Below are 27,924 nucleotides of genomic sequence, written 5' to 3'. Positions count from 1 at the left end.
TACCTCTGATATACAGTTGTTTATGATATATATACTGTGTACAGCAGATATAACAACAACATAAAAGGAAAATTTCCATGTTATTAAATATATATTCATATATAATGCATATAATATACTCTATTGATATACATTATTGTTCTGACATAAAAGTGCAAAATAGGAATGATACATATATTTGCAAAGACATAGTTACAGTTTTTCCCCTGTAGCTTTAGTTGTTTATATACTTCTTATAAAGATGGATAGAAGTATGGTGGGCAGAGGTTTAGGATATGCCCGGAAAATTTCCTGTAAGCTTTAGTAGTTTTTTTATCTTCTCTTCTCCCACATCATACCCCTTTGATTTGAGTTAAAGTAAGTTCAGCCAAAATGGCCAACTTCCTGCCTTGAAATTTAGCCAACTCCTTTTGGAATTTTTGTAATGTATTCAGTTCTCCAAAGCGATGGTCAAAGGCAGTGTCAAAATGGATTGCAGGTGGTCAGCTCTTCACCACCTTCTGCCAACTACTTGGCAAGCAGTGACTTTTAGAAGCTACACAGCTGGCAACCAGATGTCTCTTCAAGCTGGAAAGGGAGTTATTTAAGGCCACTCATGACCATGGTTTTCCCAACACAAGCTATATTATTCTGTGAGTTGAATGTGTAAGTAAATGATCTTTTGACCTGTGTGTGTGTGTGTGTGTGTGTCTGTGCACGTGAGCGTGTGAGTGTGTTTTCATTGCATTTTTTGTTTGGTAGAAAATTTTGAAAATCTGTAGCAGAGCAAAGTTGAAAAATTTTGTTAATAATAACTAGTCCACAATCCTTAGAATATAAATGCTTGGATGTGTGATCTGTTTATTCCAGGGTTCCATTTCCTATAATGATGCTGTTTTATTTGCCCAAATAGAGCTGAGTTTTTTTTAATTTCTGGTGAAAAAAATTTTATTTAGATTTAGCCAACTGGACTCAGTTTCGATGATCCCAATTTTGTTGGCAACATCCAAAGCATCATAGTCGGGAGCCATTCGAACATATGCCTTCTTCTCTCCATCAGGCCTGATCAGGGTGTTGACCTTGGCCACATCAGTGTCATAGAGCTTCTTCATAGCCTGTTTGATCTGGTGCTTGTTGGCCTTGACATTCACAATGAACACAAATGTGGTGTTGTCTTCTGTTTTCTTCATGGCTGACTCAGTAGTCAGGGGAGCTTGATGATGGCATAGTGATCAAGCTTGTTTCTCCTGGGGGTACTCTTTTGAGGATATTTGGGCTGCCTTTGGAGACACAGAGTCTTGCTTGGGTTGTTGGAACATAGGTACATACTGATGGATCTTTTTTTGGTGACTGTGGATGCCTTTCACCACTGCTTTCTTGGCCTTCAAAGCCTTTGCTTTGGTTTCAGCTTTGGGAAGAACAGGGGCTTCCTTCTTAGCTTTCAGCACCATCTTCATAAAAGGGTGGAGCTGATTTTTATTTTGTTGTTTTTTTAGGAGAAACTTTAAAAAAAATAATAGAGAGCAAGCGAGCAGAGGGAAGAGAGAGTCTCAAGCAGACTCCACGCTGAGTGTGCAGCTCACCACACTGAGATCATGACCTGAGCTAAAGCCAAGAGTTGGATGCTTAACTCAGTGCCACCCAGGCACCCCTAGAGATTATTTTTAAATAACATCAGTCATATGACTGATCCAGAAGTCATTTATTTAGCAGCTTCACTCAGAACTGACATCTTCAGTCACTTAGTGTTAAGTGTGGGCACTTAATAAGTACTCAACAGAAGTCTTTCCATTGAACAAATGAATGAATGGAACCTTATTCTGTAAGGATTTTTTTGATACAATAAGCAGTAGGGAGCCCTTGAATCAATTACAGTATGACAGTATAATAGTTACTATAGCTATTTATTGTTACAGTTTGAGTTAAACAAATAGAATCCCAGGCTCCACTTAATACATACTACATATGGAACCCTAGGCAAGTTATTTAACCTTTAAAAGCCACAGTTTTCTTAGCTGAAAAATGGGTTAGTGACAATACCTTTCTCATATTGTGATTAGGAGAATTAAATAAGGTAATCATGTAAAAGTATTTGGCCCAAAACTCTTGATTGGTAGTAAATGTTTAATTATGTTAACTGTGGTCATTATTATCATTACCACCATTCTGTAGATACATAAACAATGTGGATATAGGACATAAAGATGAATGATCTGATCCCCAGAGAGACTGTGAAACTTGCTTTCTTTTAACTTGTGACAAAAATGAGCTTTTTAGTTGTTTGTTATGTTCACTGATTGGCTGCAGAGAGAGAAGGGAGGAATATGAAGCTTGTGTTTTTGAGTCAGCTGTAGGACTTCGTAATGGCCATCTTTCTGTAAACTGCTGAGGCAGTGATGCCCTATTTCCCCTAAAAATCTGTTTATATCAGAGATCTTTTCTTTTTAACAGTTTAAAAAATACTGTATCAATATTACTAACACAATGTAACAAAGCCAGTTTCACTCTTAGTGCACTTCTGTAAAGTTTATTGTAGGGAAGAGTGGTCAAGGGAGTTTTTGAGAGGCTGTTATTCTAAAATGTATAAATGATTCACCACAACTATCAAAAGACATTATTACCTCTCCTCCTCCTCCTCTTCCTCTTCTTCTTCCTCCTCTTCTTCTTCTTCCTCTTCCTCCTCCTCTTCCTCTTCTTCTAACCAGAACATTTATTTTGTAACTAATTGTTGAAATCTTTTTTTTTTTTTTTAAGATTTTATTTATTTAACAGACAGAGATCACAAGTAGGTAGAGAGGCAGGCAGAGAGAGAGAGGAGGAAGCAGGCTCCCTGCTGAGCAGAGAGCCTGATTCGGGGCTCCATCCCAGGACCCTGGGATCATGACCTGAGCTGAAGGCAGAGGCTTTAACCCACTGAGCCACCCAGGCACCCCATAATTGTTGAAATCTTTAAGATGAATTGGATGCTGCAGCAGCTGCCATCTTGGGTTTAGGTGTTGTTCCTTCACAGATCTGTGCCTGAATCTTTGGTGTACAATTTTTAGGTACCGTATTCAACCAGTCCCAGTGGGATTTCATCACTTAACCTTGGTGCTCCAGTATTACTTTCTCTTCCACTTGACTTGATAGCCACATTTGCCACAGCTTGACTTCCAAAGGTGGTAAGCCTAGAGCCACAGCTGGGGCACAACATGGGTATCTTACTGCTATACTTTCCAAATGATGAAATCTCCTTCCTCAGCTCTTTTTTTGTGGCTGAGACCAAAGAGTGACATTCTTAAAATTCTAATGCTAGATTATAGTTATTTCCAAACCCTCCTTTATCTTTGGTTTTTATTTTTGTGTGTTGGTTTTTTGTTTGTTTATTTGTTTTATTTGATAGAGAGTGAGCTTGCATAGTGGGGAGGGGCTAAGGGAGAGGGTATAAGAATCCCAAGCCGACTCCAAATTGAGCACAGAGCCTGATGCAGGGCTTAATCTCAGGACTCTGAGATCACAAACCTGGGCTGAATCAAGAGCCTGAGGCCTAAGCTTAAGACTGCATCACCCAGGCACCCCAAGATTTTATCTCTGGTTTGTTGTTGTTGTTGTTTGTTTGTTTGTTTTTTAATATTTTATTTATTTGACAGAGAGAGTGAGCACAAGTAGGCAGAGAGGCAGGCGGGGTGGGGGGGAAGCAGGGTCCCTGCTGAGCAGAGAGCCCTACGCAGGGCTTGATTTCAGGACCCTGAGATCATGACCTGAGCCGAAGAAAGAGGCTTAACCCACTAGGCCACCCAGGTGCCCCTCTCTGGTTTTTTACCAACTTCCCTGTTTGTTGTTGTCACTGAGATCCTTTAACTTGTGCTAAAGAAGTATCTTAGGGAGTCTTATGTATATACATATGCTCTAACTCAGAGTTTGTCTATAAAGGTTATCAGAACAAGTAAGCATCTATTTTTTTTTTTTAAGGCATCTACTTTTCAACTGCATCCCTCAGGTTCTGAACAGTACAAAATATCCTGCTTTTAATATGGCATTCATTGCCTGAAAAATATCTGTACTCTGTTTTTGGAAAACCTGTAAGTCTGCTGAAATGTATTTCCACCTAGATAACTAATACAGCATTATAATTTTTGATCTCCAGACCTAGAATGTTAAATTGTAAGGATTCTGCATTATGTCACGATATACAAAGGTTTTCTTAAGACCGTACGGGTTTTTTTTTTTTTTTTTTTTTTGGTCACCTTTTTGGGGACCAGAGGGATGGTGTCTAACACATTGTTTTTTACAAAGTAGGCATTTAATACATACTTATCAGATGAGTTAAGGAATGGAGGAAACTAGAGAATAGGTCAGTTATATGTGGGGGAACAGCTCAAGAATCTGGAAAAGGTTTGCTTTATAACCATGAGAGATGGAGAAAGTTGATGAATACTTTAGTTAAACTTTAGGAGCAACAACAAATTGCCTCCTTCAAAGACTTGTCAGGATAGTACTTTTATTAGAGAAACAAGATCAGAAAATTATTTATTTATTTATTTAGATTTTATTTATTTATTTGAGAGAGAGAGAGAGAGTATGAGGAGGAGAGGGTCAGAGCGAGAAGCAGACTTCCAGCTGAGCAGGTATCCTGATGCGGGACTTGATCTCGGGACTCTGGAATCATGACCAGAGCTGAAGGCTCAGCTTAGCCAACTGAACCACCCAGGCACCCTAGAAAATGATTTATATCAAGGATTTGTTTACAGCATTTTTAAGCTATGTTGGAGACTATTACAGAAGAATTTTTAATTATTAAAGTTCAATCAAGAAAGATTTTGTAGTTTTTATTTATTTATTTGACAGAGAGAGAACATAAGTAGGCAGAGAGGCAGACAGAGGGGTAGGGGACCAGGCTCCCTGCTCAGCAGAGAGCCTGATGCTGGGCTCAGTCCCAAAACCCCGAGATCATGACCTGAGCTGAAGGCAGAGGCTTAACCCACTGAGCCACCCAGGTGCCCCTCTCTCTTTGATTTTAATAGCGGTAGGTGTGTGTCTATATGTGTTACCGTCCATTAAGTTACTTACAAAAATAGGCTCACCCATTCCAGGGGTTTTTTTGAAATCAAAGAAAATAGGAGGGTTATAGGTAAATTGAAATCTTATTATAAGCAGTAGGTAGTATTCTAGAGAATCTATCAAAATTTTGGGTTCCGTCCTTAAGGAATCTGTGTTGTTAAGTTATGCAGTGTACGTGTATCTGAATATTTATTCTTAGAATTTCCAAGTATCCCTTTATATAAATCCCTGGTTTCTAGCTTTATCCTGAACTTTAGAGTCATTTTAAAGTATTGAATGAATGCCCTTATTTTAATTTTCACTTAATCTGTTTTCATTCCATCTGATTTCACTCCATCTAACACCAAACTAATTACCTTCTCAAATCTGATCCTCTTCACCTGTTTTCTTTTATGCAGAAAAATAATAATTATTTTTTTTAAAAAAACCTCATTTCTTTTTTTTTCTTTTCTCTTTTTTCTTTTTCCTTTTTTTAAAGATTTCACTCATTTATTCGACAGAGAGTATAAGCAGGAGGAGCATCAGAGGGAAAAGGAGAAGTAGGCTCCCCACTGAGCAGGGAGCCTAATGCTGGACTCCATCCCAGGACCCTGGGACCCAGGACCGACTGAACAATAATTATTTATTGTATAAATAAATAATTTTATACAGGCACTCTGAACAATAATTATTTTATGTATAAAAAAAAAATCTGGAGAAAACAAAATAAACCTGAAATGAAACACTATAGGTACATTCGAATGCCCCTTTCTAAGTCAGTTCCTCTCCATCTTTACCTGATTTTTATTCCGAATTTGACTGTATCATTTCCATGTATATTTTAAACTTAATTTATATTGGAGAAACATAAGCCATATTATAGTATGTCCTGTGAACATTATATACCAAAATATATCTGGAAGGATACCCAGGAAACTAATCATATGGGTTGTCTCTTGGGAGGAAAGCTGTATAGCGGAGGGAGGACAAGAATAGGAGAAAATTCTTAAAATTTTAAATCATGTGTTACCTATCAAAATATAAATGAAGAAGTTTTACATTGTAAATAGTATAACTATTCATAAATTTATAAATATTCATACCTACTAAATATTCCTATTTAACTCTAGGAATCTTTTATTACTTTCCATGCACATTAATGTTACTGTTTTTGAGACTCATGTTGAAACATGTAGCTCTAATTCATTGTCTTATGTCGGTGTGCTGGTGGTTTTTTCATTATCAAGTTGATGAATATTTAGGTTTTTTGTGCATAATGTTACTGTTTTTGAGACTTAATGTTGGAATATTAGTTCTAATTCATTCTTTTGCACTAGTGGTTTTTCTTTTTCGTTTTAGGCTTGATGGATATTTAGGTTTCTTTTCCATCATTTTTCACTTTTACGAATAGTGCTATCATATGCTATGTTAATTATAGCTGTTAGTGCACATATATAACAGTGTAAGGCAGACTTTTCCAAGGATTGTGGGCCCTGAGTGGATTATAGGTGTCTGGAGATACAGCTTTCCTTTAACCTTCAGGATGGCCAGGTGTGGCAAGAACAGCCTTGGGATAAATATGAGGGAAAAGTCTTTCAGACTGAAGAAACTACTGTAAATACATAGGCTTGAAAAAGGGAGCAAGTGTGATTCATTTGAGGAATAGCAACCAAGTGAGACAGAAGAGGAGACAGGTAGGAGACACACCAAAAAGTAGGAGGGAGAGCGTACAGTTCTTACGGTGTCTAATTTGTAAGGATTTGGGCTTGAGGCTCACATCAGATGATAATCACCTCAGTAGAAGTTTCCCTGGATGTTTCTGAAGTTTGTGTTTCCCTGTCTGTGTTCTTAAAGAACTTTGTAGCTTTTAGTAAGATAGTACTAAAAATACATTATCTGTTGAATTCACTAGACTAGTGGTTTCCAAAGTATGGTCTAGGAGTCCGGTGGAGTCCCTGACACACTTTCAGTGTGTCTACAGGTGAAAGTTATTTTCATAGTAATGCTGAGACATTATTTACCTTTTTCACTTTTATTTGCTCACAGTTTTACAGTATGGTTTTCCAAAGGCTATATGGTATGTGATAGTGGGACAGATTGAATGCAAAAGATGTGAAAATTTAGATGCTTCTATTAGTACAGACATTTTAAAAATTTGCAAAAATGTAAAACATTTGTTAAGTGAAGTAAATACATTTTTAAAAATCTTTAAAACTTAAAAAATTGTTAATTTTTATTTCTAATATAATAAGTATTAATAGATATGATACATATAAATAAAAGTTCCTTGGGGTCTTGTGATAGTGTGATTTATAAAAATAAATGTATGTTTGGTCTCCCTTTCCATTCCAGACACAGAGCTCCTAAAACTCTTGGAATTTCCTAAATGAAGAGAGTAATAAAGATCTTTCTTTGTATTAAGATGATTTTTGGAAAGCCCCTAGGTAACTAAATGAAGGTTGGGGTTGTTGCCAGGGAACCAACTCTGATTACAGGGTTAGAACTTCTAGTCCCATCCCCTGACCTCTGGGAGGAGAAAGGGGCTAGATGTGTAATTAGTCACCAGTGGCTGGTGAGTTCATCTTGTTTTTTTATTTTATATAATTTTATCATTTGTATATTGGTAAGGAGTTCTGTTGTTTAGTTATTTTTTAATTTTATGTTATGTTAAGATTGTCCATATTTTTACATTTATATGTAATACATTTGTTTTGACTGTTGTGTATTATTTCATTGTCTGATACTATCACAATTTATTTATCCATTCTTCTATTAGTGGGCATTTGGATTGTTCCCATTACTGTGTTTCTAGGTGCATTCTAGTTCATGTCTTTGGTAATGACATATAAGAGCTTTTCTAGGATATCTTTCCAGAAATGGAATTGTTAGGTGACAGGTATATGAATGTTCTTCTTTGTAAAATCATGCCAAACTGTTTTCCAAAGCAGTTATACCATTTTACCTTCTCAGCTGCATTATATGAGAGTTCCTTTTGTTGATCCACATCCTCTCCAAAGCTTGGTAGGCCTTAGTTTTATTCTAATACTGTTTTTATTTTTCAATTTATAGAAAAATTAAACTGTTTTGATTATTTTTTTCAACAAGCATCTCCACAGATAGAGTAAAGGAGGTATGAAGCTTCAGACCCCAACCACATGCTTAATCACCCCTTTCTTCTTTGTGTAGAATACTGTATATGCCTCTGGCAACCCAGGGTTTTTTAACCTGGTAGAAAGGAGAGGTTCTTTTGAAAGATCCTTTGGAAAGTTGTCCATTTCCAGGACACTGCATTCACTATTGAATGCCTGCAGAGTGAGGGGAAGCTTGCAGGTGAGTCCTGAAAACCCACTTGAGCAGGAGCCAAGGCTAAAGATGGCCAACAATATTACCTTCTAAATGACCTTTCATATGTTACTGTGTTAATTCTTTTGTTTTTTTTTTCCATTTTTTTATTGAGATATATCTTACATATAACATTGTTTTAGTCCAAGGTGCACAACATAATTATTTGATATATATGTGTGTGTGTATAGCAAAATGACTACCACAGTAAGTTTAGTTAATATCAGTCACCTCACATAATTTTTAAGATTACTCTTTTAGCAACTTTTGATATATAATACAGTACTTTGATGGTAACTGTATGTCACCATCCATCCTGTACATTACATCCCCAGAACTTATTTATAAATGGGAGTTTTTACTTTTTGGCTACCTTTACCTGTACTCCCCACCCTTATTTCTGGCAACCACCAGTTTGTTCTCTGTTTCTGTGAATTTGGTTTTTTTTAGATTCCACATAAAAGTGAAATCATACAACATTTTCCCTTTCTCTGGCTTATTTCATGGAGCATGATGCCATCAGTGCCCATTTATGTATTGCAAGTGGCAGGATTTCCTTCCTTTTTAATTAACATATGATCTATTATTTGCCCCAGGGGTTGAAAATCCACTTACAATTTTTATTCCTCCAAAACTTTACTAATAGCCTACTATTGACCAGAAACCTTACTGATAACATAAACAGTCAGTTAACACATATATTGTATATGTATTATGTACTGTATTCTTAAAATAACAGGTTAGAGAAAAGAAAATGTTACTTAAGAAGTCATAAGGAGGGGCGCCTGGGTGGCTTAGTGGGTTAAAGCCTTTGCCTTCAGCTTGGGTCATGATCCCAGGATTCTGGGATCGAGCCCCACAACGGGCTCTCTAGAGCTCAGTGGGGAGCCTGTTTCCCCCCTCTCTCTCTGCCTACCTCTCTGCCTACTTGCAGTCTGTCTGTCAAATAAATAAATAAAATCTTAAAAAAAAAAAGAAGTCATAAGGAAGGGGCACCTGGGTGGCTCAGTGGGTTAAGCCTCTGCCTTCTGCTCAGGTCATGATCCCAGTGTCCTGGGATTGAGCCCCACCTGCATCAGGCTCCCTGCTCAATGGCTTCTCCCTCTCCCTCTGCTGCTCTGCCTGCTTGTGTCTCTCTCTTTCTGTCAAATAAATAAATAAAATCTTAAAAAAAAAAAAAGAAATCATAAGAGAAAGTACATTTATAGTACTATACTATAGTCAAAAAATATATATGAGGGGGTGCCTGGGTGTCTCCGTGGGTTAGGCCTCTGCCTTCGGCTCAAGTCATGATCTCAGGGTCCTGGGATCGAGCCCCACATCGGGCTCTCTGCTCATCAGAGAACCTGCTTCCCCCTCTCTCTCTTCCTCTCTGCCTACTTGTGGTCTCTGTCTGTCAAATAAATAAATAAAATCTTTAAAAATATATATATATGAGTATGTTTTATGTGAACATATGAGTGAACCCATGCAGTTCAAACCTTTGCATTTCAGGGCCAACTTGTATACAGCACATTTTCTTTATCTCTTCATCTGTCACTGGATATTTCGGTTGTTTCCATGTCTTGGTTATTGTAAATAATGTTGCAGTGAATATGGGAGTACAGGTATCTTTTTGAGATAGTGATATCTGTTCATTCTGATGTATGATACCTTAACTTCTTAAGTTTGGCATGTACTTCTAGAGAAGGATTTTAATTTATTCTTGATAATGTTTAATTGTTAACCTATTCCATAAGTTTTATAATTGTCATTATCAGAGGTTTAAAAATCTAGCAGATGTACATACCCTTAATCTTTACCAGTTGTCCCCCCAACCAAAAGCAAGGTGTTTATTTCATACTCATTTATACTTATTTATATTCATTTATATTTTCCTTTACATATTCTATTTAGGTCTCAATATAGATACTTTTAAAAAATTTTATATTACTCTTTTAAACTGACATGGCATTTCTAGTATTAGATTAAATAAAAGTCTCAGGAGCCAACTTTGGCTTTTGTTCATAAAAAGAATAATTAATGATTTTCTGTCTTTTAAATGGGCAGTATTATAGATAATACTTTGTGATGACTCTGAATCTGCATTTCATACATTTTGTTGTGAACACTGTGGCTACTTTCTCAGTATCTTTTTTTTTTTTTTTCTGGTCTTGATATCTGCCTGTATTTTTATGCCAGTATCCATCATCCTTACCCATGTACATACAGCCTATGTTGTTTGAGGAAACGGCTCCATCTGTATATCTTTTAGCCAATCAGATTCCATTTCCTGGTGACAGAAATTGATTCTAGGTGGATAGGTGATTTAGGCTCATTTAAACAAGGTACATTTCAGAACTCTTGCTTAAATTCTGGCTCAAAGTACTCTGTGACTGGCAGCCTTCCTTTAACACTTAGGGAGTCTGGCTTTGGGATGAAATTTGTATTATAAATGGCAGAATGATGTACAAAGGAAAATTTCTTGGTGCTGTTAACTGCTGAATCAGACAACCTTGAAGTGTATCTCCCTTGGATTTTAGTTACACAAACCATTAAATTCCTGTATTGTTTCAGTTCTTTAAATTGAAATTATGTTACTTGCATAATTGAGATCCTTACTCTGATTTCTAATTTATGTATAGCTGTGTATAGGAGAAATTTCCTTTATTAAACTTGCTAGAGACTGCTTTCTCTTCTTTGCCTGCCCCCCCCATTTATTTACTTATTTTTCTCTGTTTTTGTTTTTGCGGGGGGTTTTTTGTCTTGCTTTTTGTAAATTCTGTTGTTGCTTTAGGCTCAACTTTGTTCCCTGTTTCCCTCTATTTCAGTGTCTATTGAGGTCTTTCCCTTTGTATAAGAAGTAGGGAAGAACAGTTCTCTTCCTTCAACCCTCCCCTTTACCTCCCAGCTGTTTTTGTCCAGTTCACTGCTATTTAGCTGGGAATGGAAGAGAGAAGAGGAGGAAGAGGAAGTGTCAGATTGGCAAGATATCTTGCCTTGAAATCCCAGCAACCCTTTGTTCTCACAGACTCTGCCCTTACTTCTGTTCCAGTTGCTTATCCTACCTCCTAGGTGGTAAGAGAGTCACCGCTTCTGTGGCAAGGATTTTAATAATGTAATGATGTAATAATTATTAATTATAATTAATAAAATTATTTAATGTAAATAATATTTGTGTATATTATTAATATAAATAAAATTAGTAAAGATAATTAGTAATAATGAGTTAGGAGGCATTCTGGGCATCCAAGTTGAAATTCTGATTTTTTTTTTCTTGTTAGAAGCATAGTTATGCATGGTATACATAGTATTCTGTCAAAAGTATTTTATGCACATTGAATACTGAAGTACAGTTAACTAGGCTTTTGTGGGACAACTTATAAAACTTAATACCAAGTATAGCATTTTTTCCTGTGAAAAGCATGTCTACTGAAATCTCTAGAAATCTGATTGTAATAAACATCTTTGCAGTATAACTGTGTCCCTAATTGGAAAATGTTTGAATTACACTGTTGATAACTTAGTTTCATGTTTACTTTAATTTGCTTTCTGTCTCTTGCTTTTATATATATAGTCAGCCATTTATTTGTCTCTTACTACTCCAGCTTCTAATAACTTCTCTTCTGTCACTCTTCCTTTTGCTACTGCTAATCTATTTTAGGGGAACTCAGACTGTTTCTACTGATTCCGAGTAGAAATACAGATTTCTACTGTATTTCTGTATTGATGTGAAAATACAGATTGTCAGAAGTCTGTTGTCTAATTATTGCTTTACTTGGACTAGACTTTCTTTCTCTAGCTACCATGATATTGTACATTATTCTCCACCTGGATACAAGCTCCATAAGCAGGGATACATTCTCCAAAGGCCTAGCACAAAAATTGGGACAATTTTGATAAATACTATAAAATGAACAAATTACTTAACTCTCTGTGACATTTTAAGTTTCTTGAGAACAGAAAAGTGTCTTATTCTTCATCTCCCTTTAATATATTTAAAAACAATTTAGAACAGTTTTTTGAACAATTTTCAGAAAAGACATGGTACAAAACTCCAGAGGTACAAAAAGATACGCAGTGAAACATGAGTCTGTTGCCCCCTGTGCACTAGCCACCCAGATTTGCCCTCTTGGAGCCAACTTCATTACTCTTTTTTGTGTGTATGTATATCCTTTTAGAGATATTTTGTGCATGCACAAGTATTTACATTTATGTATTTAAAAACAAAAACAAGGGGCATCTGGATCACTCAGTCGGTTCAGTATTTGCCTTTGGTTCAGGTCATGCTCCCAGGGTCCTGGGATTGAGCCCCACATCGGGCTCTCTGCTAAGCAGGGAGTCTCCTTCTCCCTCTCTCTGCTCATGCTCTCCTTCTCTGTCTCAAATAAGTAAATAAAAATATTTTTTAAACCTTAAAAATAAAAACAAATAATAGTATACTTTGTAGACATTGTTGTGCACATTTTTTTGGTTTTTTCTTTTTTTTTCACTTTCCTATTAGAACATATAGAGCAGCCTCGATTCCTTTTTTAATGGGTGTATTCTTCTGTATGGACATACCATCTTTTTTAAATCCCCCAAATGTAAAATGATGGACCTCTATATTGTTTCCGCTGTTTTACTGGTTTGAAAGATAGTGCAGTGAATTTCTTGTGTGTATGTGTAGTTTTATAAATTGCAGGTGTATCTGTCAGATAAATTCCTGCAAGAGGAATTGCTGAAGTAGGGAAGCAGAAACTTTTTTTCCTCTGCCTTCCTAAATATTCTGGCTGGGGCCCTTTAAACTGATGCAAGACAGAATAAGAGAAAACAAATAGAAGTTTATTAACATGCAAATACAGGGGAAGAATATTTAGTAATGAGTAACTTAAGGGGGGTGGTGGTTAGAACTTGACCTTAGCACCTTAACAAAAGAACAATTTGTAGAGTTGTGGTAAGACAAAGGAAAAGGACTTTGAGTTTGCAGCAAAATGTAAGAAGGTGAATATTTATGGAGAACTAACTAATGGAAGTTAAGAGCTGATCAGTTAAGTTTGTTATGTAGATTCCTCTTGTCCCTTCTCTGGAGTTGTCTCTGATGGTTAACTCCCCTCAGGTTGAAGGGGTGGGGAGACACAAATTCTGTCTTGCCTTTAGGTAAATTGGGGAAGGCTCCTTATAGCTGCTTTTTCTCACTTGAGTTCAGTTGAAAATCATCCACATGCCGAAGTGGCGTATTTTGGGGTGGCATATCTGCTATGCTTCCCTGGCTCCCTTTGTATTTTAAATTTTGAGAGATATTGGCAAGTTAGTCTCTAAAGTCTCTATTTATAATTCCACTAACAACTTAATACATTATCTTGTTAACATGGAAGGAGGAATAAAACTGTATGAGTTGGAATGCCCAGATATGTTTAGTTGTTTTGTTTTTTTATTTTGGAAAGTACTTTCTACATTGTTGAAAATGACAAAAATAGATGTGGCATGTAGGTATGCTAAGCAATTTAAATTCATTTCATTTCTAAATTTAGCCCTAAAAGAATATCTTTCCTTTTGAAACACTAAGTGGTACAGCTGATAAAGTACTCCTTAAAGATTCTCTCCTGTCCTTATCCCTGCTGTCCTCCCTTTTCGGCCCCATTTTGGCCTCCTCCCAGAAACAGACAAGAGATAGAAGATTTGTTCAGGTTTACCTAACTAATTATCAGAAGAGCCAGAGCTGGAAAACTTTCTGGAATTGCTACATTACACTCTAATTAGAATGACTTTTCTATTCTGCACTGTTAAAAAATAGTTTTGAGTTAGATTTTATTCAAAGTTTGGTCCTTGAAAGTAGGTTCAATAAACTTTAACCATAAGATACTTTTCAGTTTTAACATTTGAATTTCAGTTTTTAAACAATAAATTTGTGATATCCAAAGACTTTATTGGTTATACTAGAACTAAGTTTTGTTTAATAAACAGACCAGCTTTACTTTGTGAACATTCATTTTGTATTCAGTTCTGCACGAGTGATCTTACTTAAGAAAGCACATGAATTGCTTTGGTTTCTGAGAATATTCATCTTGATTTCTCCCCACTGGAGAAATTTTGGAGAATATGTTCATATTGTTGAAAATCTTCAGATGGATAAAGATTAGGTATACAGATGTGCTGAACAGTTTAAATCTAGAAGAAAGTCCTAAAAGGAGAAAACATTTTTCAAATATACGCCTAAAAGTTGGAAAATTTAAAATCTAAAGAAAAATAGAAATCTAAGCTTTATGTTTCAGACACTCTTGCCAAAGACTCTTTCTAGCCAAACAGACTAAGAAGCAGCAGAAAGAAACTTTAAAAGACCAATACCACCTTGCTAGCACATTGCTAATAAGGACTAATAGGTACTTAAACTGATGAAAGTGATTCAGACAACAGTATATTAACCCCCTACTGTGCCATGTTTTAAGCTGTTAATAGACATTAGCCTTTTAAAGAAAGACTAACACTTTATATTCATTTTCTAAGCTTTTGATACATTAGTGAACTGTTAAAGCCACTTGGTATATTTGATTCTTACAACTCAGTGCATTTTCCAGAATACTTTTGAGAAAAGGCAATTGCTCTGAAAGTTTAGATTTCATGTAGTCTTTGATTTCTTAATATAAAGAAATAACTTTACATTATATTTTGATTACTATAACTTTTTTGTAGAAGTTATTTGGGAGGAATAAATAATAATATATATTTTTCATTGACAGTAATAAATATGGGAAATGTTCATTCTTAGGTTTGGTGTTTAAAAAAATTTTTTTATAATTTACATATTAAGGCCAGATTTTTTCAGAAAATTTCCAGTAGTATTATGTCAGTGGAATTATATATATCTATATAATTAAATATAAACAATACATATTGTATATTATATATAAATATATAATATATAAAATGTTCATAATTTTATATACAATTTATAATATATATGTTATATATAATAATTTTTATATAATTGGTTGTTTTCCATTAACATGTGTAATTAAAGATGTCACCTCTAGATAATAGGTATGTATATATGAGAAGGGAGGATTTGAAAAGTGTAATTTCTTTTAAAAATGTTGTGAATAAACTTTAATGTTTGCTTCTTACAAATCAGTAGTAACTTAAATTTTTGTTTGCTTGCATTGCTTTTAAAGCAGTTCTTTAGAGATTAATACACAGTTTTTGGATGTTTTATGTTTTGTGTTTCATAGTAATTTCAGCTGGAAAGCTCATAGAGATTTGATGTGGTTGTAGAACAGTTTTGTTTTGAAGAAACTGATTGCATGATGTAAGTAAATGTTGAATATATTGACTGGAGCAAGGGCTTTGATAATTAAAGTAAAAACAGAAGCAGAGTGCCTAATTTGTCCAGGTGGTACATTTTTATGACTACAGAAATGAATGAGACCTATATGCAAAGTGCATTTCTATTATATCTCATGCCTTTTCAAAACCAGGGGGAGGGGAATGGAATAAAATATTTAACTGAGGATGCCTTATATAATTTGTGAAGTTATCATGACTACCAAGTTAATACCTGAAGAGCAGGTTTAGGTCTAAGAATTGAGTTTATTATTGAAGGTAATATTGAGGCATGGTAGCTTTTTTTGCTGGCATTCGTCTTTTGATTAAGATCAGGTTATACCAGTCAATCTCCCTTATCCTGGAATAGATATTTTATATGAAGTTGAAATAAGGACACCTGAATGGCTCAGTCGGTTAAGTATCTGACTGTTGATGTCAGCTCAGGTCAGGATCTCAGGGTTGTGAATTGGAGCCCTGAGTCAGGTTCTGTGCTGAGCATAGAATCTGCTTAAGATTCTCTCTTTCCCTCTCACTCTGTCCCCAATCCTCTCTCTAAAAAATAAATTAATTAAGATAAATTCATTTTTCCATATTAGTATCAAATTCACCAATTTAATGTCCCACTCAGCTGGAGTGTTGTTTTCATATATTAGAAATAATAGAAACTGAACAGGTCTAGAATGGCAAGTTTGAGATGGTTCTAAAGGCTGAAATTCCCTGTTTGAGAATGAAATGGACAAAAACTGTTAATTCTTCATATGCAGTTTTACTATCGTTGGAGCAGCTATTACCAGTAAATTTGTAAAAGCAAGTAATATTTACTATCAGTTCTTTTTAAAGCATTTTTATTTATTTGACAAAGAGAGAGAGAGTGCACAAGCAGGGTGAGCCGCAGAGGGAGAAGCAGGCTTCCTGCCGAGCAGGGAGCCCTGTATGGGGCTCGATCCCAGGACCCTGGGATCATGACCTGAACTGAAGACACACACTTAACCAACTGAGCCTACCAGGCACCCCATTTTCTGGCATTCTTTCACACACAAGGACAAAAGAAGGAACCAAATAGTGACATTGAGATTGGATGTTGGACAGTTGTCAGACTCAGTCACCAATATGGTGACTTATCCTGAATACCATCTTCACAGCAAAAACTTTCAGAATTGTATTTCAGCAAAACTAAAATGATATTATATGAACATTTTGGGGTAGTTACTTAGTTAAGTCCTCTAATGTTAAGTCTCCAAACATCTTCTGTATTCTCTTGGAGACCATTGACATATAAAGAAAAATTATTGAGGGCCTTTTACAAAAATAACTTGGGTTTTTCTTTTCTTCAGAATGTAAAGTACTGAACTTACCTAATTTTTAATTAGAGATATTAAAAATATGAAAAATTGTTCAGTAAGAATAAGTATTAAGAATTTTCTGCACTTTCTTTTATGGACATTAAGGTAGGGAGAAGAAGGGGAGGAATGAGTGAGAGACATGTTGCAGGTAGATACATAACATAATAGAAAGGGAGGTAAGGGATAGTAATCTTCCTTGCTTTTACTTGCTTTGGGTGATGGGCCTCAGGTAACGTTAAAGGACTAAGCTCCTTAAGAGTGCCAAAAATGCTTTATTCTCTTTGCAGTTTCCAGAATCCAGGATGGTGCCAAGGCACCATTAAGAAGCCTTTCATAGCTAAGTGACTGGTGGATGAATCCGTACTCACAGTTATTCGAATATTTGAATACTTAATTGTTTAGAGTCCTTTGATTGATATAACTAGAGTGACCTCTCAAGGTAGAAAGTATTTGCTTCCTGAACTATCTCAGCAGCAACCTGAATGGTAGATGAAATTGAGCCAAGGGCCACATCTAGGCCCAAGCCAATTTCCCTACTCTGTTTTGGGGCTTGGTAAACATATCCATTTTTGAATATAAAGTCTCTCCTCAGACCTTATTTAAATGTGCAGCTATCTTTGACTAGAACATTCCCTAGTATACTGCTCTGAATAATACTGACCAGTCGTTCCCTTCTATGTCTCTTCTTGATCCTTACTTCTTTCCTGAAGTCTTCCCTGGCTAATGGGGGAATCACATGCTCTTCGTGTGTGTCCCACATACCATCAAACCTATAAATTTAACTGCAGTTTGCACTCTTACTTCCCTTATTCTTTCCTCTTAAAATCAAAGATCTGAACTCTTGTCTAAAGCCAATATTCTACCTGTGCTTTGCATCCCACCTCCTTGCCCTGTGCGTTTGTTTCTTCTCTTTTCTGGCCTTTGATCTCTTTACCAGTATTCAAGCATGCTGAAGTCAGCAACATCGTAACATTTATTTATGTATGGGGGGGGCGAGGGAGAGTGCGGGCAAAAGAGATGTAAGTAGGGAGAAGGGCAGAGGGAGAGGCTCTTCAAGCTGAGCTCAAGGGAGTGACAGGGCTTGATCTCACCAACCCTTGAAATCATGACCTGTGCAGGAATCAATAGGTGGAAGCTTAACGACTGAGCCACCCAAGTGCCCTTAAAGTCACTAACATCTTAAAAATATCAACAGTATAAACCTTTATCTCATTTCCCTCCCTAGGATGCAGACTTGTCAAAAGCCATGTCTATATTCACAGGTTGCACGTTCCCAACTCCCAGTCAGTTCTTTTTTTTTGCCTAAGATATTATTTATTTATTTATCAGAGAGAGAGAGCTCAAGCAGACAGAGGAAGAAGCAGGCTCCCTGCTGAGCAAGGAGCCCAGTGTGGGCAGAGCCACGTGGGCTGACCTGTGGCTCAAGACCTGAGCTGAAAGGCAGACACCTCACTGACTGAGCCACCCAGGCATTCCCTTCCCAGTCAGTTAGTTCTTAACCTGTTGTAATCTTTCCTTACTAAGAGAAGTGAAACAAAGGTTACCCATTGTATATAATACCCATTGTATATAATAGTCTATCTTGATTTACTAGCAGCAGTTGACAGAATTGTTCTCCCCTTTCTTAAAAGATTTTAATCCAATTTTTTTCTTTCTTTCTTTTTTCTTTTTGCTACAGTGATTCTGGAGTCCTTTGGTTTTCCTTCTATTCTCTTATCCCCTCCTCAGTCCTACTTTTGCTTTCTTCTTTGTTATTTATGCAACAGATTGAGTCACTAAAATATGACAGATATTGTCTGAGTGATAGGTATATAGTGGTGAATAAAACAGCTATAAAAGTCCCATCACAAGGGGTGCCTGAGTGGCTCAGTGGGTTGGGGCTCTGCCTTGGGCCCAGATCATGGTCTCAGGGTCCTGGGATCGAGCCCCACATTGGGCTCTCTGCTCAGCGGGGAACCTGCTTCCCCCCCACTCTGTCTGCTTCTCTGCCTACTTGTGATCTCTCTTTCTGTCAGATAAATAAGTAAAAATCTTTTTAAAAAAAAAAAAAAAAAAGTCCTGGGTGCCTGGGTGGCTCAGTGGGTTAAGCTGCTGCCTTCGGCTCAGGTCATGATCTCAGGGTCCTGGGATCGAGTCCCACATCGGGCTCTCTACTCAGCAGGGAGCCTGCTTCCCTCTATCTCTCTCTCTCTGCCTGCCTCTCCATCTACTTGTGGTCTCTCTCTTTCAAATAAATAAAATCTTTAAAAAAAAAAAAAAAAGTCCCATCACAAGAAAAAATTGTAACTTATGTATAGTGATGGATAACTAGACTTATTGTGGTGATCATTTTGCAGTATATAAAAATATGGAATCTTGATGTTGTACACCTGAAACTAATATATGTCAGTTACACCTCAATTAAAAAAAAATGTAGTTCTTTCAGTGATGTAGCTTACCCTCTCTTAAATGTTTTCAGGGGTCTACCTGAGTCTCTTTCCCCTCTCACTTTGTGAACACTGCAGTTAGCAGCTTCATCCATTCCTATGACCTCAGTTGTTTATGACTCCCACATGAAGTACTACTAAAAGGTACTGCAGTAGTTCTGCCCCCAGCCTCTGCCAGTCCATGGTTCTCGATTTTCAGTCTTAGTTTCCCATAGTCAGCTGTGGTTTGGAACCAGATCCTACTTCTAACATATCATCAGAAGGTCAGTAGTAGCCTAATGCTATGTCGCAATGACTACATTATTTACCTGACTTCATCTCCTCCTGTAAGCATTTTATTATCTCACAACATCACAAGAAGTGAATCCAATACTGTACAAGAGTACAGTCCAATTAGATATTTTGAGAGAGAGACCATATTCACATAACTTTTATTATAGTATATTGTTTTATTTTTGTTATTCTCTTGTTGTGCCTAATTTATAAATTAAATTTTATCATAGGTATGTATGTTTAGGAAAAAAAACGTAGTATACATAGGGCTCTGTAGTACCCACAGCTTCAGGCATCTGGTAAGGGTCTTGCAGCTTATCCCCCATGGAAAAGGGGGTACTACTGTCATTTAATATTTTCCCTCTCCCACATTCTTTCTCTTGTGTTCCTTATGTCAGGCAGTGGTACTATCGGCCGCACCACTGTCTGCCCAGTTTTACCTTTGGCTTCTCCCTCTCCTTTGTCTTTCCACATCCGTCATGCACCACAGTTTGTAATTTTCAACTTTATCTGCATTTCCATTCCCCCCATAACCACCCTTGAGTAGGCCACCACTGTCTTTCTCTTGGATTACTATCATAGGCTTCCCTTGTTTGCCTGGCCCTAGTCATTCCCCTTACTATTCTCCATATTACAGTCACCGTGGTCTTTTTAAACTAAAATATGATTATGTCACTCTCCAGGTATGACTGTCTAATACATTTAGGAATAATCCAAATTCTTTAGTATGATCTTATGTTATGCTGCTCGCCCTGCTCTCTTGATTAGCTCTTTCTCTTACTACTCTTCCCCACATTCATGAATATCTTTACTTAATTCTCAAACCAACTTACCATATTGTCTCACTTTAGAATCTTTTGTGTTCTTTTTTAGTACCTAGAATGCTATCTCCCTGCTCCTGTCACCATAACCTTTCCTTCTTCTTTGCTCTGCTAATTCTTAATCATCAAATCCTAACTTGATATCACTTTCTGGGGAAAGCTTTCCTTATTGGTTCTCCCCCAGCTCCTCTTTAATTTGTCTCTACTTAAGAGACAAATATTCTCCCTAAATGATAAGTGTATTTTCCTGAAACAGTTGTGGTTATGGAATATGTTTTAGATTTTAAATGTGGCATACTCATTTGGATAACTGGGTTTCTAATTATAAATTTCTTTATTATTATTATTATTTTTAGGTTCTAGGGAACATTTTAGTTGCTGATATGTTTCAAAAGTAGAAAAATAAGAGATGGGTTCTATTAGTAGTTAAAGATATTTCAAAGGGAAGAATTAAAGTATCATTTCCTCTTTTTGGTCTTATTAACATTGCAGGTAACTTCAAGCACATACATATATAATTCTGCAAAGGAACATTGCTGGTTGGCCTTTTAGCTTCAATATACGGAAATACTGGTCTCAGTAGTACATTTCCCTGGGCAAGATGGGCAAGGAGGTGAAGTGATCCAACTGAAAATGACTGGCCTTCTCTGCAGAGTATATTTCAAACTTCTCTGATCTAACCCAGATTTAGAAATGTGTTTTATTTTACATCGTGACGGTATACATAACCCTCACACACACACGCCTGAAATAAAAGTTTAACAAAATAGTCCCATTTTTACCACTTATGAAGCACTCTGTTATTTCCATTCCTTTCTTTCATTGAAACAGTGATTATCACAACCTACTGAATTGATTTGGGGAGTCATGGATTACAACTCCGACTAATGGATTAAAACTAGCCATTTGAGAACACTTCTGTGTAGAAGTAGGTGGTGACTAGAACCTGTTTTCAAACTAGCCAGTCAAACAAGTAGAATCACAACCAAGTGGGAGCCCTTGGTATGGGAAGACATGACTGACAGTTACTCGATACCTGCATGATGCAGCATTGGACCACGAAGTGGTCTTACTTTATATTCACTACCTTATTTTAGAGCACTTGGTCTTTCTGCTTTAATGAGGAAACTGAGGCACAAAGAGGTAGGTCACTCACTTAAGACCATATAAATAGCAAAGGTCAAAACTAAGATTTGAACTTAATGCATGTTAGTCTGCCTAACTTCGAAGCCTGTGCTTTGCATCATATCGCTGTGTCTCCAAGTAGCATTGCAATACACATGCTAAACTTGGAAGGGAATTAGTGACATTTAGGTGTCTTCAAAATTTTATAGTGGAAAATAACAATAAAAAGCCCCATTAAATGTGAGTTGAGACAGGCATAAACATTGACAAACAGTTAAATAGTGATAGATTATATTGGCTTTCCAGAGAGCTTAAGTTCTTCATGCCTCTGCTCATCCAAGAGGTAGAGGTAATATCCTTAAGGCTGAGATATATGGGGTTTTCTTGTTGGTAAGGTAAATGAAATGTTGAGAGGCTTTACTACTGCACCAGAGCAGATAATAAGGCAATTAGAACTGTTAAATTGATGAAACACCAGACTGGGATGAATTATGTCATGAATTGCAAAGAAACAAGAAATTTTACAGCAACTTTTGAGACTAAAGATGAAAGATATCTCTGTAAAATGAAGGGAAATTGATAGTTAAACTTAAAGTGCTAGATTTATTGACCTGAAAAACCCAACTAAGCATTTTAGGGCCAGTTTCAGAATATTATTTATCAGCTTTGTAAATAAATAGAAAAAAAATTGTCAGTTTATGCCGATAGTTTAATTTCTTCTATTAATAAAATGAATTTAGGATGTGTTTCTTCATTTTTTTGAGCTGTAACACACCGTAGAAATCATCTAGTCCCAACCTCCTCATTATACAGATATTGAACCTGAGACCTAGAGAAATTACGCACCTTCTCAGGATCACATTACAAAGTCAAGAATTAGAATTAGCATCCAGGTCGCCTGATTTCATTGGCTTAACTTTTATTTCACCTGAATAGGAACATTGATAAGTGGCTTCTTACATAATTTGATTTATGGGATATTGTACTTTCTTTAAAATTCTCGTCACATAAATAATCTTATTGCTAACAAATAATGCACTGTTTGCCAGAAATAGCCAAAAACAGTCATTTGATCACTGGATATAGGCTAGCCTTTCATATTTCAGCAAGGAGTGGACTACCTGCTGTTTTTGTTGGTTTTAACAAAGGCATGGGTCATACTTTCAGTGTAAGGATCACCTGCAAATATGATTATCCTCACGTAGAAGACACACTTCTTCTGGTAGATTCCTTAGCAATATAGGCCTTTTCATTTTTGTGTCAAAAACTTCAGGAGGTAACTATTGGTTTAAATGGGAAAATGATTCAACTGTAAGACCTGTCTTCCTTCAGAAAGCTTTTTGAGAAGTTGTTCTCATGTTTCCAAAAGTCCTAAGTTCAGAAACCATATGTACATATGCCCCTAGTTCAAGTAGGTACAAATAAATTCCATTGTTCAGTTACTAAGTGTTATATCTTGAATATCCATCCTCTGTATGATTTTTAATGTGATTAGACAAAATGACTATTAATTGAGATACTATTTATGTAACCAGCTCAACTGTAAAGCCTTACATAGATGGATATCATCAAAATATAGATATTTAGGTCAAAGTTACTTGGAGAAGAAATCACTTTAAGAGAATTGAAATTGTGCTGAGTGAGTTGAGGAAAGCTTCCTGGAGGAGATGACATTTGAAGCATATTTTGAGTGAGTAATAGAGATAAGTAGGTGAGGAAAAGAGATGAGGAATTATTTCTTCTTAGCAAAAGAAATAAGATAAAAATCTCCAAAGCTCATTTAGAAGGTGAATAGGACATATTTGGGCACAGGATGGACAGTTATGACTAGAGTGTAAAAAGCATGAAGTATATAATGAAAATATACCCTGATGGTCTTTAACATCCTCTTGAGAAATTTGAAATTCTATAGATACTATTTCTTTTTGAGTGTTTGAGCGAAGCAAGGGAATTCTGGGGACAGTTTGAAAGCTACATGGTGAAGGTAGAGAACACTAGTTTCCTAGTGTTTCAGTTTTTTTTTTTTTTTCCCCCAGCTAGGTCAGAACTGAAAATTGAAAATCATGGACTCTGAGGGACTATGGGCCTCTCACAGACTGTGTCTAATTAAGTGCTATGTAGTAGTGGTTGCACAAAGTTTATTTAAAATGAGTGAATTTCTATCTTGAAAATTTCTTTTAGTGGAGATAATCCTTTTTTTTTTTTAAATGCAAACCTATGAGTAAAGTATATAAAACTGGTCTTTGTGTGTTCACCACCAGCTAATGACACCATTTAGAATGCATGTAAGATATGTACATTATAATTGAAGAGTGAACAATAAACATATGGGTATGTGAAGGACAAATTAAGCAAAATAAACTTGAATGCTCTTAGTGTGTTTACTTTTTTTCTTTTGACAATTTACTCTTTATTGCTTAAAAATGAAGGAAACATACAGCAAAATACAAAGTCAAAAAAAGGGGTGGGAAGGGCCAAATGTTTTATATCTTCCATAATCTTGCATATGTGGTAAGGAGGAACCTCCATTTATCAATGCACCATTCTTCTGTCCTTGGATTATTACATAGTATCAGCTGGGCCTAGGATTTGGTTCAAAACTTAAACAAAACACCCAAACAAATCCATTAGTCATTTAGAATAAGACCATATGTTTCACAAATAGCATTGTGTTTACTTTTTTTCTTTTTTTAAAGATTTATTTATTTATTTATTTACAGAGAGAGAGAGAGAGATCACAAGTAGGCAGAGAGGCAGGCAGAGAGGGGGGAGGAGCAGGCTCTTCACTGAGCAAAGAGCCCGATGCAGGGCTCGATCCCAGGACCCTGAGATCATGACCTGAGCTGAAGGCAGAGGCTTAACCCACTGAGCCACCCAGGTGCCCCGTGTTTACTTTTAAATAGAGTAGAATTATAAAATTAATACTCAATGGAGGGAAGCTAATCTAATCTTCACTAAAATGATGAAGAATATTTTATTTTAGTAAATTTAAATTCAAATTAGTTGTAAATATGGACTACAAACTAGCAGTTGAATAATACTAAAGGTAATGATATGATAGCATCATACAGAATGGGGGTAGAGCTCTGTGTGGTGCCATAGGTGTTACGTTAAATATGTTTTTATTTAAATCATATTACATTACCTTGAAGAAGACATGCAAGGAAATCCACAAAGGATGCAGATTTTAGATTGTAATTAGAACAGAGAACTGAAAAAGTGATGAGACATGCCTAGGTAGATAAACATAGTGAAATTTCCTTTGTAAAATTCCATTGAGGGGGAAATGGAGCAGATGAAATGCATTAAAAATGCTTTGCTTCTAATTTGGCATTTGCCAATCTGAGTAAACATTGAGTACCCCAGTTAAGAACTTCTTTTCATGTTGTAATTCTTTGTATGTATCCAGGATATCAGCAAACCAAAATCGCCTCATAGCATGTAAAACCTAGATGTGCAATTTCATAGAACATAGATGTCCATTTGTTTAAGAGAAAAATTTTAAGATTGAGAGAAATTTTGAAACAAGAAACTTGTAATCACTCTGTCCACGAAGCTGTAGCTCTAGAAAATGTTTTTAGTAGTGACCCAAGTCACTAACTGGGAAGACCTTTTCATTTTTTTCTTTAAAAATACCTTAAGGAGAAAAGATGGTAATGTTTCTCCATTTGTTAATAGTGCCTAACTTGAATATTAAATTAATGAGACTCTACCTGGAAATGGCTTCTCAAGACTTCTAAAAAAACAAAACCAAAATTTTAACTTTCACTTAACCATTAAATTAAAATACTATATTTTGTGGAAACTGCTTTCATATCCACATAGAACCTAGAAGCCAGAAAGATAAGACTGAGAAACTTGAGTATATAAACATTATAAAATAAAATTTTTCTAGGGAAATAGAGCAAAAAACAAGGCAAGAGGAAGAAAAACAAGGTAGAAAGATAAATGACACATTAGGGAAAGTATTTACCAGCTACATAACAGATAAAGGATGGAAATCTAGACTATACAAAGAGCTATAAATTATTAAGAAAGAGGGGAACACACCAGTATAAAAATAGGTGTGAATATAAACAGGAAATTTGCACATAGAGAAAGAAGTAGGATTGGATGACATGCTTATATTTGTAAGCAGTTTACAAATTTTAATCCATTTAGTTATCCCAGCTACTGTTATTGGCAGATACTATTATTATCTGCGCTTTACAGTTGAGGAAATAGACACCAAATGTTTAAGTAACTTTGAACTAGTGGAACTGGCATTTAAATTCAGACAGCCTGGCTCTAGACTCTGTACCTGTAATGATTGTATCTCACTAATAATCACAGAAATGCAAGTAAGCACAGCAGTAATATTATTGGTCACCTGTAATATTGGCATAAATGAAAACACCAGCACCAGTTCGTGAGAGAAATGGGCTCTCACTCTTTGTGGAAAGATCCTTTGGTACCATCTCTTTGGAGGTCAATTTGAACAGTGTATAGCATGAAGTAAAATGTACAAACCCTTTGATCTAGAAATACTATGCTAAGATTTTCATCTAGAGAAGTTAAGCAGAGAATAGTATAGATGTACATACAATGATGTTCATCTCACTGTATAATAATAATGAAGAATTGGAGACTATAAGTATTCATTGATAGGGTGTTACTTAAGGTATCTTGCATGCTATCAATGAAACACTATATAGTTATTAAAAAATACTTGGTGTAGGGCTGTGTACATTGCCGTGGAAGGACTTTACAATCTGTTGAGTGTGACTAGACTGAGAACACCATGAGGGAAAGGATAGTAGTTACTTTGTTCATTGTCCACATCGTAAGTATGTGGGAAGCAGTGTAAGTGCTGGCTGGCTGGCTGGATGGATGGATGAGTGAAAGGAAGGAGGGATATAGTATAGTGGAAAGATTCTAAGATTTGAAACTGGAAGCTTTCTGTTCTTATACCCTTTTAGTAACAGCTTACCATTTGAATTCAAGTCCTTTAAAACATTGGTGTTCCACAAATATTTCTGTAAAAAGGAGCCAGTTAGCTTGCATTAACATCTATATTATTTTCCTAGGCTGCCATAACAAAATTACCACAAACTAGGTGACTTAATACAACTAAAATTTATTCTCTCAGATTTCTGGATGCTTAAAGTCTGAAATCGTGGTGTCAGTAAGGCCATGCTCCTTTCAGAGGCTCTAGGTTAGAATCCCTTCTTGCCTTTGGTGATTGCCAACTATCTTTGGCATTCCTTGGCTTAAGGCCGCTTAACTCCAGTCTCTGCCTCTCCCTTCTTCCTTGTGTATCTCTTCTATAAAAGACACCAGCAGTTGTATTTAGGGTCCACCCCAATCCAGTATGACCTCATCTTAAATGAGTTATCTCTACAAAGAAAACTTCCCTTACTTGGAAACAAGTAAGATCACATTCTGAGGTTCTGGGTGGACGTGACAAGATAAGTTTGAGCCTAACAATGAGAATCTAGGCTATGATTAATTGGCCAAAGAAGTAAAGGCTTTTTAGGGAGGCCCTTCAGTAAACTACCTCCTGACCTCTCTAAGTGGAACACAACTAAATGTAGTCATCGGCTCCACAAGTCAGTTTCTTCTCGTTTGACTTTCCTTTAAAGTTTTCTTTGTTTTCAGGCAGAGCCTATCAACATCATTTAACCTTTTTACAAAAATACTCAGATTTATGACTGTTCTGTAATATAAATAAGTAACCCCCCCTTAGGAATTATCAAGTTATTGAGGCTTAATATATTACATGAGTGCCTAATTGCCTTAGTTTATAAGGTTCTCCTTTCTCTACCCTAGTCAGATTTTCTTTCTTTTTTTTTTTTTTCCTTAAAGATTTTTGTATATTGGGGCGCCTGGGTGGCTCAGTGGGTTAAAGCCTCTGTCTTCGGCTCAGGTCATGATCTCAGGGTCCTGGGATCGAGCCCCGCATGGGGCTCTCTGCTCAAGCAGGGAGCCTGCTTCCTCCTCTCTCTCTCTCTCTCTCTGCCTGCCTCTCTGCCTACTTGTGATCTCTGTAAAATAAATAAATTTTAAAAAATTAAAAAAAAAAGATTTTTGTATATTTATTTGACAGAGAGAGCACAAGTAGGCAGAGAGGCAGGCAAAGAAAGAGGGGGAAGCAGGCTTCCCGCTGAGCAGGGAGCTGGATGTGGAGCTCAATCCCGGGACCCTGAGATCATGACATGAGCTGAAAGCAGAGGCTTTAGCCCACTGAGCCACCCAGGTACCCATACCCTAGTCAGATTTTCATCATTGATTCAGAATGCCTATCTGTAGCACTAGTTTTCCCCTCCCTAGCTATTA

The 27,924-nt window shown here is 36.3% G+C and overlaps 1 protein-coding gene and 1 pseudogene across 1 annotated transcript in view; one reads left to right on the top strand and one right to left on the bottom strand.

Moving 5' to 3' along the window:
- TBCA (tubulin folding cofactor A) overlaps positions 1–27,924 on the top strand; it is a 78,108-nt gene that overhangs the window by 4,883 nt on the left and 45,301 nt on the right. The window lies entirely within an intron of this gene.
- The window catches only part of LOC131831494 (large ribosomal subunit protein eL37-like), a 33,563-nt pseudogene continuing 8,567 nt past the window's right edge, over positions 2,929–27,924 (bottom strand).

The sequence above is a fragment of the Mustela lutreola genome, chromosome 5, assembly GCF_030435805.1.
Source record: "Mustela lutreola isolate mMusLut2 chromosome 5, mMusLut2.pri, whole genome shotgun sequence".
Lineage (NCBI taxonomy): Eukaryota > Metazoa > Chordata > Mammalia > Carnivora > Mustelidae > Mustela > Mustela lutreola.
The sequence above is the reverse complement of the archived record's forward strand: the minus strand, read 5'-3'. Positions and strand labels throughout refer to the sequence as shown.